Raw genomic sequence first — 9,117 nt, 5'->3', positions numbered from 1 at the left:
TTTCATCCATTGTTGTTGCTGTTGTTGAGTGCCATCGAGTAGGTTCTGACTCATAGTGACCCGTTATAGAGTTTCTGAGGAGTGGCTGGTGGGTTTGAACAAATTGCTGAGAATCATGGATTAGTCAAATTGGTACAGAACCTTAACCATCACAGCCAGCATTACTCATACCTCAGCATTCGTTACTGCCAGATATGCATTATAAAGGCAAATAATGGTCGGATAGTATAATTTTTACTGTTGTCATAAATGTGAAACATTGGATAAAGAGATCATCAATAAATGAGGCTGTTGCTGTGATTGGTGTTAACCCTCATGGAGTTAGGTCCAACTCATAGAAACCCTATATAATATTTCTGAGGCTGTAAATCTTTGTGCGAGCAGAAAGTCTCCTCTTTTCCCCAAGGAGTGGCTGGTGGACTCAAATCACTGACCTGGCCATTTGTAGAACAAGTCCAATGCTTATTCTACAGATGTAGAATACAGACAGGACTCAACTATACTTGAGTCCTGTCTGCTTGATTATGACTCATAGCGAAGCTGTAAAGGGTTTCAAAGAAGATAGTGACCATGCAGTACAGTGCTTATCCATAGGATCACACCAGGACTCCATATTACAGATGTTGCTGTTATTGTTAAGTGCCATAAAGTCGTTTCCAACTCATAGTGATCATAGTGACCCTGTATAGGGTTTCTAAGGAGCAGCTGATGGTTTTGAACTACCAACCTTATAGTTCGAAGACCAGTGCTGATCTTACTTAGTCCATTCTACAGATGTTGTTGTTGTTAAGTGCCATCGAATTGGTTCCAACTCATAGCAACCCTGTATAGGGTTTCCAAGGAATGGCTGGTAAGTTTGAACCGCTGACCTTGAGGTTCAAACCAACCTTACAGTCCATCACATTGGCCCTCAGTGCCACACTATCTAATAAGGAAGTTTTAAAAATATGAATAATACCTGCCAAGAACTCAAGGAAAACACAAACAGGATAAACCAAAACATGTAATATCCAAGAAAAATTCAAGAAAAAAATATCAAAATAAAGGTTGTTGTTGTTAGTTGCCATTAGGTCAATTCTGACTCAAATGACCCTATACACAACACAACAAAACACTGCCTAATTCCGCACCATCCTCACAATCATCATTATGCCTGAGCCTACTACTGCTGCCACTGTGTCAATCCATGTAATTGTTTGTGGTCCTCCTCTTTTTCACTGACCCGCCACTTCACTAAACATGGTGTCTTTCTTCAGGGACTAATCCTGCTTGATAATATGTCTGAAGTATAAGAGACAAAGTCTCACCATCCTGATCTTTAAGAAACATTTTGGTTGTTCTTATTCCAACATAGATTTGTTTGTTTTTCTTAAAGTCCATGTACTTTGAACATTCTTCTCAAACACCATAACTCAAATGCATCAGTTCTTCTACTGCCTGTTTTCCTTATTTATTGTTCAACTTTCACATTCATATGAGGCTATTGAAAATACCATGGTTTTGCTCAGGCACACCTTAGTCCTCAAAATGACATCTTTGTTCTTAACAAATTCAATCTTATCTCCATTTATCATGATGCTACTTATTGGTCCAGTGGTAAAGATTTTTGGTTTATTTACACTGAGGTGCAACCCACACTGAAAAGTCTGTGGTCTTTGATCTTCATCGGTAAAGTATTTTAAGTCCTCTTCACTTTCAGTAAGTAAAGTTGTATCCTCTTCATATCGCAGGTTGTTAATGAGTCTTCCTCTAATCCTGATATCACATTCTTCTTCATATCTGGTTTCTCAGATTATTTGCTTGACAATACAGACTAAATAAGTATGGTGAAAGAATACAACTTTGAAGCACACCCTTCCTGATTTTCAAGCACAGTGTTCCCTTGTCCTGTTTAAACAACTGCCTCTTGGTCTGTATTCAGGATCCTCATAAGCACAATTAAGTGTTTCAGCATATGCATTATTTGAACTATTATCTATAGTTTGTCATGATCCACACAGTCAAAAGACTTTGCATAGTCATTACGGCACAAGTAAACATTTTTCTGGTAATCTCTGCCTTCAACCAAGATCCATCTGACATCAGCAATGATATCCTTCATTCTACATTCTTATCTGAATCCAGGTTGAATCTTAGCAGTTCCCTGTCAATGCACAGATTCAGCTATTTTATGAATTTTCTTTAACAAAATTTTACTTGCATGTAGAATTCCAGATGATAAACACTAAAATTTCAGCAATCAATAATATACTAGAAGGACAATCGAATAGAATTGATTCAACTGAAGAGTGGACTGGTGAATTAAAAGACAAATCTCTTGACACCAAATTAATTACATGAGAAAAAAAGAATGAAGATAAAGAAAGAAAAACTAAGTACTACATGAGACACCATCAAGAATTTAAATGTATGTGTAATCAGAATTCAACAAGAGGCAATTGTTTTAAAAAAGGACCACAGAGAAAATTACCAAAAATTTGCTTAAATTAATAGTTAAGACTTTGTGTTAACTTGACTGGGTCAGGATTCTTAGTGGTTCAGCAGTCAAGACATAGTAATCTCCCATGATGACATCTAATATAATAAAATCAATATGCGATGAAATCTAATATGAGCACACAATTGAAAGGAAATTTCCTCAGGGTGTGTCCTGCTTCCAATCTATTGAAAGATGCATATAGATAAAATCTTAGCAGCTCACATCTACTAAAAATTTAATAATCTAGTCATCTCATCCCACTAAAATGGTGTATATATGCCACTTTTGTGTTCAACTTCAACATTTCAACCACATTTAAAAAGAAGTTACAACATAGATAGCTAAGACACACACATAGATTCATGTGGAATCCTGGTATGGCTCTGTTGGATAAAACACCAGACCAAAAGGTCAATTTGAACTGCAATGTCAGCAATTCAAACTCACCAGCTGCTCCTTGGAAACCCTATACAGGGTGGCTATGAGTTGGAACAGACTCAAGGGCACTTACCAACAACAACAACATATAACTCACGTATCCCATTTGAATTCATGAGTAAGCAGCACCATAGATTCAGTGTTTTCAAGCCCTCTTATGCCTTAATCTCACCCTGCTTACATAAACTATTTTTATTATTTAAAGAGCAAAACGCAATAAAAATATTATTCAATAATGCTGATTTTTTATTATTTAGCATAACAATCAGTTTAGAAAAATTGAGTATCTAGATCAGATTTATGAGGTTGCTTTGAAAAATGTAAAATTAAACATAAAACCCAATCAATCCAATGAGAATTGCCAAACTGTTTCCAGGGTATCTGAGATGTGGTATTCCAATCAGAGCACACAGCTGAAACTGAAGATCTGTGTCTAAACTCAACTTGAGAACTTAGTCAAATACTTCAAAACTCTCGATTTGAGAGTTTTCATTTGTAGAATTGGTAAGTGAAGTAGGTGTCCGAAGGCCCCTTTCCGCTGTAGAATTCTACATTTCTTGGGCTTACCTCCATTTAAGGAATCCCTGACTGGTACATACAGTTAAGTGCTTGGCAAGTAGCTCAAAGGTTGGCATTTTGAACACATCGAGAGTTTGTTCAAAGCAGACTTGGCCATCTGCTTTGACAAGGTCATAACCTTAAATGTCCTATGGAACAGTTCTACTCTCTCTGCACACATGGGATCCACATTAGTCAGAATCAACTCTGTGGCAACTAACAACAATAACCTAGATTTAACATTGAAATATAAAAGAACACTGAGTGGTAGGCAGAGCAGCAACCCAAAGTCCAAGGCTTCAGTTTCTATTCCGAGTCAGTTCTAACAAGCAATTGTTGCAAATCCTTACAAAGCCATTAGAAAATGATCTAACATGTTATGGTATTCTGAGCTATGAAGGTGGTGTTTACTTGTATAAGCCAATTCACCACACTTGATACATCGATGTTAACTCAAGTGAATAGTTTGGTGGAATTGAATGAATATTCAATTCAGTCAAAAGTTCAAACACAGCTTGTTGATACAGCATGAGATAGAAAGATTTCTTGCTATGGATGTCCAATTATGTCTAATTCCTTCATACAATTTAATTCTCCTTGATTTATTGACTATAAATTTGTAATCAATCCAGTAATTGTATTTTCTTGCCATGTGCAATAATTAAGAATATGTGCACATGCTTTTACGTATATGTAGTGAGGGATAGATAGAGCCATGGTGGTGTAAAGAGTTAAGTGCTTGTCTGCTAACCAAAAGGTTAGCAATGTGAACCCACCAAGTGGCCCCATGAGAGAAAGACCTGGATATCTGCTTCCTTCTGTAAAGATTACAGACAAGAGGTCAGTATGAATCAAAATGGACTCAATAGCCCCTAAACAACAACAGCAGTAGTGACGGATAAAAGATAGCTTTAAGGGCAGATGGGTTACTCTGAATCTTTTGTTGTTAACCTCCTAAACTTTACCTAAAAATGTTGTCTACATGGCCAAATCATGCCATTAAATAATTCAGGCAAAAACTGATTTGTTTCCATGTAACCAAAAATACAAATCATTAACACTGGGGGTTTTTTACTATGATAATAATACTTTTGATATTTAAATGTAGCTCTTTTAACTTCTTTATAAATTACCCAGCAAATTAAAACATGTCATCCCTTTACATATTTTGTAAAATGTTCAAGATGCATTAAAAGAAAAACTCTTATTTTGTCTCTACACTATATATGTGAAGCCACATAGAAAACTCATTTTTGCCATATTTGGGTAAGAACCAGATGCATTGCCTTAAAATTGACTATAAAGTATTTGCCTTTCCACTTTTTCTATTGCTTGTGTGTTAGGTTAGCCAAGATTCTTTTGACTACAGGAGACAGAATCCCAACTCAAACAAGCGTAAGCAAAAAGAGAATCATTATTTGTCTTTTATTAGAGAGTACCAGGCCTTAGCTGGGCCCTGCATCCATCTTCGTCTTAAATTTGCTTTTTTCTGGCTTCATTCTACAGCTTTTCTTCCAGGCTGCTAGTGAAAATGCTGTTGGTATTCTGGCAGGATGATTTTCACAATGTGTGGTTCAGGAATAAAAGAAAACCATTCTTCTTCTAAGCCATCGTTCCTTATCAGGCTTCTGTTGTTATTAATTGCCGTGTGTTAGTTCTGACTCACAGGACCCTGTATAGGGTTTCCGAGGACCTACTGGTATAGGGAAGCCTTTTATTGAAATATTGTTATGATCAGGTAGCTCTGATTGGCCAAACTGGGCTAGTGCTCATTCAAAGAGGTAGCTAAAGCCTGTAGCCTTAGAGTAGATTTCAATTCATAGCAATTGTATGCAGATTAGAACTGTGCTTCACAGAGTTTTTAATGCTGATTTTTTGTTAAGTAGATTGCCCAGCCTTTGTTACGAGGTGTCTTTGAATGAACTCAAACATCTGAAATCTTAGCAGCCAATAGATGGTACAAGGTAGCTGTTTGTACCATCCAGGGAGAGCAGACGGGAACCAGGAGGGAAACTACATATGTAGTCCATCTATGGGCAAAAGAGTAATTTGATTGAGTGACTATGTAAAGAATTCTGCTAAGAAATAAGAATCTCCCCCCTGAGAACTAGCCCACTACTGATATAGGAACAGTACAAGTTTGAAGCCCATTTAAATGTTTTTCATAAAAGCAAACAAACAAAAGCATTTTATTTAATTAATGCACTTTTAAGGTACAGTAGGACAGGTGCTAGAAGGCAAGGAAGCTTTGAACCACAAGGTCAGCAGTTTGAACTCACCAGCTGCTCCTCAGAAATCCTATACTGTGTCGATATGAGTCAGAATCGACTCGACAGCACTTACCAACAACAACAAATAAATTTAAACACTGAAACAATGTTTAAAAATTATTTATAATTTGTTTATATATGTCTTTTGTTAAAAAGAAAATTTGCTTTAATTAATACAAATTTATAATGTTCAGGTTTATACATACATGTAGTCCCCAATTTTCAATGTAGTCTAGTTGCAAGAAACACACTGGCTTTTTTGGTTTTTTGCACATTTTGTTAGTATTAAGCACTACATATGATGTTACAGCATGCAATTTGCCAATGTTATTATTCTCAGATGTTCACTCACAGATGTCCAAAAATGAGATTTATACAGATACTGATAATAAAAGGCAATAGTAATAAAAACTGAAAAAAAAGAAAACTTTTCCACTAATTGTTGTTGTTAAGTGCCATCGAGTGGAATCCGACCCATAGTGACCCTGTATGGGGTTTCTGAGGACCAGCTGGTGAGCTTGAACCACCAACCTTACAGTTCAAATGGCTTTGCAGTCTGGTGCAATAACCCACAGCATCACAATAGGAAAAAAATATGGTAAGACTGCACCCTGTTAAAAGTGGGAAGCTCTCAAGACCCAGAAAAACAAATTGTCCCATTTTGTTTTTCTTGTGAGAGTCTGACTCTCACAAGTTTCACTATATAGCTTCTTATATTCCTTCATACTTTATATTTCCATGCAGATTCAGGCTGAATAAACTCATTTGTGACTCTGACTCATTGATAACAACTACATCACTTGGCATTTTTGCATTTAATGCAAATCAAGCCAATCTAACTAATTTAACTTTAATTTAAATGACTAAACCTCCCAACTGCTCTAAAAGGGGTCACATTAGAAGGATAGAGTAAAGAGAATGTAGAACAAAACTCAAAATCACAGATTGAGAGAGACAGATGGAATCCCAAGACTATGGTCCTTAGTCACCCTTCAGATCTGGAACTGAACTCACCCCTGTGGCTTAATTTTCATCCAAGAGATAGATAGCAATGTTAGTGACAGATGCACAGCATAGAATGGTCAACCTTTTGAAATCAATAAGGCAGCATTTACCTAAGGATACAATTCAGAAGGGTGGAGAAAAGAAGAAGGAAAGGAAACAAGAAGCAAAGGGAGGAAGTGGGGTGAGTGATATTACATTGAGGAGATTGTAATCCCGATGAAAGAATCCAGATGAAAGGGAGTATATGATTTGTTGAATGTAAAACTGATGATTTGCTCTGTAAACCTCACTCGATTCACACACAAAAAGTTAAAAAAAATAATAATGAAATCCCAAATGTAAATGGATACCTAAGTAAATTAATTTGGGGTTTGATGTCATTGCTCCAGAAAATATTTGTACTGGAGATTATTTCATGTACCTGTCTTTTGTTGTTGCTCTTGTATGAATCAAATAATGGAACCAACTTTTTGTACCATTTTTTTTGCTAAGTTCATTGTTACAAATTGTAGAAAACAGTGATATTATTCCTAAGAAGCAAAACTGGTAAAAATATTTCTCATAAAAAAATTCCCAGCTCTGGTAGCATAGTGGTTATGAATCGGGCTGTGAACCTCAGGGTTAGCAGTTCGAAACCACCAGCTGTTCCGAGGGAGAAAGATGAGGCTTTCTGCTCCTGTAAAGATTTACAGCCTCGGAAACCCTGTACAGGGTCGCTATGAGTCGGAACCGACGCCACGGCACATAACAACAACAACAAACTCAGAAAAAGGCAATCTTAATTTTTCTTTTTTTCTTAATTTGTCAAAACTAAATTTTGAAACACTTTCTCACCTTGACATCTTTTACAAACAGTATGTTTTATTTTCCCAAAAACACTAAGGAAATTAGCGGAGGTAATAGGGATTTCTGTGTCTGTATCATACCTATAAAAATTTCACTTCACAAACTTGGTTTCTTGCTTAATCTCATTGCTCTAGTACCGTTAGAGTCTAACTTTGAAGGAGTAATTTTAGAGATGTTGAGCTTGAAAGGACTTTTGAAATATTTCATTTCTGAGCTGAGTCAAAAATAGGCATGTTTGTTAAAAAAAAAAAAAAAATCCCCTCACAAAGAAGCTTGTCTGGAAAAAGTATTCTTCAAAACTGTAGACATTTCTTTCAGCAGCCTCTGCTCCAATTCACAGAGTTTATTGTTCTGATCTCAGAGCTCAGTCCCCGCAGCTTGAATTTCTTTTCAAAATTGTTTAATGACTTTTAAGATGTGTTTCTTGCTAAGTCTTGTGAGCTTCTGGTGTCAATGTTTGCCTTTTGATTTCAGTTATTTAGTTCACTTTCGTGCTCCTAACCCTTGGTAAAACAAGGGCCAAAACTGCCTCTTTGTGAAATGTACGCTCATCTAGCTCAGGACTCCTAGGTGTATGTATGTATCTTAGGGGGGTTTTCTTACTAAATCCACTTGCTAAGTTTGTTAATTATTTTCATGTGGCAAACCCTTTGCCATAGTATTTTTGATAAAATAAATTTGTAACTCCCCAATGATGCAGATTTGACCAACTAACACATAAAACAACACATTGGGGAAAACAAATTAAGGGAAACCAAATCAGTACTTTATATGTTGTGATCACTTATAGATCACTTACATTTCTTGGTTCAACCAAGAGTATTAAATCATACTTCTATTTCTCTATCAAACTTAAGTGATTGAAGTAACTGTATTTAATAAAATAGCTTTTGGTTTCTCCATGTCCAGCTATTTGATCCCATCTGCAATTTAATAAAACCATGAGTAGTAATCAACTCTCCCTTCAATAGCAATGTGAGTTGGGTTTGGTTTAATAAAGTTGTGCTTTCTTAGTAGATGAAGCACATTCGCATGGTATTAACAACTCAGAAGTTCTTTTAATTATATTCCCCAGACAGCCACAGATTCTACACCAAGCTTCGCAACTACATGGTAAATTACTAACATCATCATTATTAAACAAGCAATTGCTGTAAGAATGGGTTGTTGTTGTTGTTAAGTGCCATAGAGTTGGTCCCTACCCATAAGGGCACTGTATAGTGTTCCTGAGGAGGGACTGGTAAATTTGAACCACCAACCTAGTGGATCAAATTGACTTTGTAGTCTTGGTCATTAACCCACAGCACCATTCCAGGACTCTATAAAAATGGGTTGCTGTTTTTAGGTGCCATTGAGTCAGTACTGACTCATAACAACCTTATGAACAACAGAATGAAACACTGCCCGATCCTGGACCAACCTCACTACTGTTGCCACTCTTGAGTGATTCAATGCTGCCAATTGGCCAATCTATCTTGTTGGTGGTCTTCCTCTTTTTCTCTGACTCTCTACCTTACCAAA

This window comes from Chrysochloris asiatica, unplaced genomic scaffold, assembly GCF_000296735.1.
Source record: "Chrysochloris asiatica unplaced genomic scaffold, ChrAsi1.0 scaffold00019, whole genome shotgun sequence".
NCBI classification, from domain to species: Eukaryota; Metazoa; Chordata; class Mammalia; order Afrosoricida; family Chrysochloridae; genus Chrysochloris; species Chrysochloris asiatica.
The sequence above is the reverse complement of the archived record's forward strand: the minus strand, read 5'-3'. Positions refer to the sequence as shown.